The sequence below is a fragment of the Oncorhynchus keta genome, unplaced genomic scaffold, assembly GCF_023373465.1.
Source record: "Oncorhynchus keta strain PuntledgeMale-10-30-2019 unplaced genomic scaffold, Oket_V2 Un_contig_10594_pilon_pilon, whole genome shotgun sequence".
NCBI lineage: Eukaryota > Metazoa > Chordata > Actinopteri > Salmoniformes > Salmonidae > Oncorhynchus > Oncorhynchus keta.
This window is the reverse complement of record NW_026277144.1, coordinates 1-4,020: the sequence shown is the minus strand read 5'-3', so window position 1 is coordinate 4,020 and position 4,020 is coordinate 1. Positions and strand designations below refer to the sequence as shown.

Genomic DNA, 4,020 nt, shown 5'->3' with positions numbered 1-4,020 from the left:
ACTGTATTAATATGAAGCAGACGTTGCCTAGTTACCTCGTTCAACTCTCCCAGTAACTGTATTAATATGAAGCAGACGTTGCTTAGTTACCTCGTTCAACTCTCCCAGTAACTGTATTAATATGAAGCAGACGTTGCTTAGTTACCTCGTTCAACTCTCCCAGTAACTGTATTAATATGAAGCAGACGTTGCTTAGTTACCTCGTTCAACTCTCCCAGTAACTGTATTAATATGAAGCAGACGTTGCTTAGTTACCTCGTTCAACTCTCCCAGTAACTGTATTAATATGAAGCAGACGTTGCTTAGTTACCTCGTTCAACTCTCCCAGTAACTGTATTAATATGAAGCAGACGTTGCCTAGTTACCTCGTTCAACTCTCCCAGTAACTGTATTAATATGAAGCAGACGTTGCTTAGTTACCTCGTTCAACTCTCCCAGTAACTGTATTAATATGAAGCAGACGCTACCTAGTTACCTCGTTCAACTCTCCCAGTAACTGTATTAATATGAAGCAGACGTTGCTTAGTTACTCGCTCAACTTCTCCCCAGTAACTGTATTAATATGAAGCAGACGTTGTTAGTTACCCTCGCTCAACTCTCCCAGTAACTGTATTAATATGAAGCAGACGCTGCTTAGTTACCTGCTCAACTCTCCCAGTAACTGTATTAATATGAAGCAGACGTTGCCTAGTTACCTGTTCAACTCTCCTGTAACTGTATTAATATGAAGCAGACGTTGCTTAGTTACCTCGCTCAACTCTCCCAGTAACTGTATTAATATGAAGCAGACGTTGCTTAGTTACCTCGCTCAACTCTCTCCCAGTAACTGTATTAATATGAAGCAGACGTTGCTTAGTTACCTCGCTCAACTCTCCCAGTAACTGTATTAATATGAAGCAGACGCTGCCTAGTTACTGTTCAACTTCCCAGTAACTGTATTAATATGAAGCAGACGCGCTTAGTTACCTCGCTCAACTCTCCCAGTAACTGTATTAATATGAAGCAGACGCTAAGCTTAGTTACCTCGCTCAACTCCAGTAACTGTATTAATATAAAGCAGACGTTGCTTAGTTACCCTCAACTCTCCCAGCTCAACTCGTTCTCCCCAGTAACTGTATTAATATGAAGCAGACGTTGCTTAGTTACCTCGTTCAACTCTCCCAGTAACTGTATTAATATGAAGCAGACGTTGCCTAGTTACCTCGCTCAACTCTCCCAGTAACTGTATTAATATGAAGCAGACGTTGCTTAGTTACCTCGTTCAACTCTCCCAGTAACTGTATTAATATGAAGCAGACGCTGCTTAGTTACCTCGTTCAACTCTCCCAGTAACTGTATTAATATGAAGCAGACGTTGCCTAGTTACCTCGCTCAACTCTCCCAGTAACTGTATTAATATGAAGCAGACGTTGCTAGTTACTCTGCTCAACTCTCCCAGTAACTGTATTAATATGAAGCAGACGCTTGCTTAGTTACCTCGCTCAACTCTCCCAGTAACTGTATTAATATGAAGCAGACGCTGCTTAGTTACCTCGCTCAACTCTCCCAGTAACTGTATTAATATGAAGCAGACGTTGCTTAGTTACTCGCTCAACTCTCCCAGTAACTGTATTAATATGAAGCAGACGTTGCCTTAGTTACCTCGTTCAACTCTCCCAGTAACTGTATTAATATGAAGCAGACGCTTAGTTACAGTTACCTGCTTAGTTACTCAACTCTCCCAGTAACTGTATTAATATGAAGCAGACGTTGCTTAGTTACCTTGTTCAACTCTCCCAGTAACTGTATTAATATGAAGCAGACGCTAAGCTAGTTACCTCGCTCAACTCTCCCAGTAACTGTATTAATATGAAGCAGACGCTGCTTAGTTACCTCGCTCAACTCTCCCAGTAACTGTATTAATATGAAGCAGACGCTGCTTAGTTACCTCGCTCAACTCTCCCAGTAACTGTATTAATATGAAGCAGACGCGCCTTTAGTTACCTCGTTCAACTCTCCCAGTAACTGTATTAATATGAAGCAGACGATTACCCTCGCAACTTCCCAGTAACTGTTACCGTTGCCTAGTTACCTCTGCTCAACTCTCCCAGTAACTGTATTAATATGAAGCAGACGCTGCTTAGTTACCTCCCAGTAACCTCAACGCTAAGCCTCCAGTAACTGTATTAATATGAAGCAGACGCTGCTTAGTTACCTCGTTCAACTCTCCCAGTAACTGTATTAATATATGAAGCAGACGTTGCCTAGTTACCTCGTTCAACTCTCCCAGTAACTGTATTAATATGAAGCAGACGCTTGCTTAGTTACCTCGCTCAACTCTCCCAGTAACGTATTAATATGAAGCAGACGCTGCTTAGTTACCTCGCTCAACTCTCCCAGTAACTGTATTAATATGAAGCAGACGTTGCTTAGTTACCTCGCTCAACTCTCCCAGTAACTGTATTAATATGAAGCAGACGTTGCTTAGTTACCTCGTTCAACTCTCCCAGTAACTGTATTAATATGAAGCAGACGTTGCTTAGTTACCTCGCTCAACTCTCCCAGTAACTGTATTAATATGAAGCAGACGCTGCTTAGTTACCTCGCTCAACTCTCCCAGTAACTGTATTAATATGAAGCAGACGCTGCCTAGTTACCTCGCTCAACTCTCCCAGTAACTGTATTAATATGAAGCAGACGTTGCTTAGTTACCTCGTTCAACTCTCCCAGTAACTGTATTAATATGAAGCAGACGTTGCTTAGTTACCTCGTTCAACTCTCCCAGTAACTGTATTAATATGAAGCAGACGTTGCTTAGTTACCTGCTCAACTCTCCCAGTAACTGTATTAATATGAAGCAGACGTTGCTTAGTTACCGTTCAACTCTCCCAGTAACTGTATTAATATGAAGCAGACGTTGCTTAGTTACCTCTGCTCAACTCTCCCAGTAACTGTATTAATATGAAGCAGACGTTGCTTAGTTACCTCTCGTTCAACCTCCCAGTAACTGTGGCTAATATGAAGCAGACGTTGCTTAGTTACCTCTGCTCAACTCTCCCAGTAACTGTATTAAATATGAAGCAGACGTTGCTTAGTTACCTCGCTCAACTCTCCCAGTAACTGTATTAATATGAAGCAGACGTTGCTTAGTTACCTGCTCAACTCTCCCAGTAACTGTATTAATATGAAGCAGACGTTGCTTTGTTACCCTGTCAACTCTCCCAGTAACTGTATTAATATGAAGCAGACGCGTTGCTTAGTTACCTCGTTCAACTCTCCCAGTAACTGTATTAATATGAAGCAGACGTTGCTTAGTTACCTCGTTCAACTCTCCCAGTAATTGCTTGCATGAGGAAATGGGGAAAAAAAACATGCGAGTTGTGAGGTGTTGTACTGTAGTTTTCCCACCGCAAACTCACTCAGGTGCAAAGACAACTGACAAGAAACCTCAAAACCACAGCACATTGACAAGGTGGTGGTAATATGGTTCAGATAAAACCACAGCACATTGACAAGGTGGTGGTAATATGGTTCAGATAAAACCACAGCACATTGACAAGGTGGTGGTAATATGGTTCAGATGAACCCACAGCACATTGACAAGGTGGTGGTAATATGGTTCAGATAAAACCACAGCACATTGACAAGGTGGTGGTAATATGGTTCAGATGAAACCACAGCACATTGACAAGGTGGTGGTAATATGGTTCAGATGAAACCACAGCACATTGACAAGGTGGTGGTAATATGGTTCAGATGAAACCACAGCACATTGACAAGGTGGTGGTAATATGGTTCAGATGAAACCACAGCACATTGACAAGGTGGTGGTAATATGGTTCAGATGAAACCACAGCACATTGACAAGGTGGTGGTAATATGGTTCAGATGAACCCACAGCACATTGACAAGGTGGTGGTAATAAGGGTTCAGATGAAACCACAGCACATTGACAAGGTGGTGGTAATATGGTTCAGATGAACCCACAGCACATTGACAAGATGAAAACCACAGCACATTGACAAGGTGGTGGTAATATGG

The 4,020-nt window shown here is 42.0% G+C and overlaps 1 long non-coding RNA gene across 1 annotated transcript; it reads right to left on the bottom strand.

Moving 5' to 3' along the window:
* Positions 1 to 23: 23 nt before the first annotated feature.
* Positions 24 to 3,316, bottom strand: LOC127916999 (uncharacterized). The gene is made up of 3 exons (XR_008096904.1): positions 3,244 to 3,316; positions 2,692 to 2,801; positions 24 to 420 (listed from the first exon to the last, which is right to left on the bottom strand). It is a non-coding gene; the product is annotated as an uncharacterized LOC127916999 (long non-coding RNA).
* Between the last annotated feature and the right edge of the window lie 704 nt (positions 3,317 to 4,020).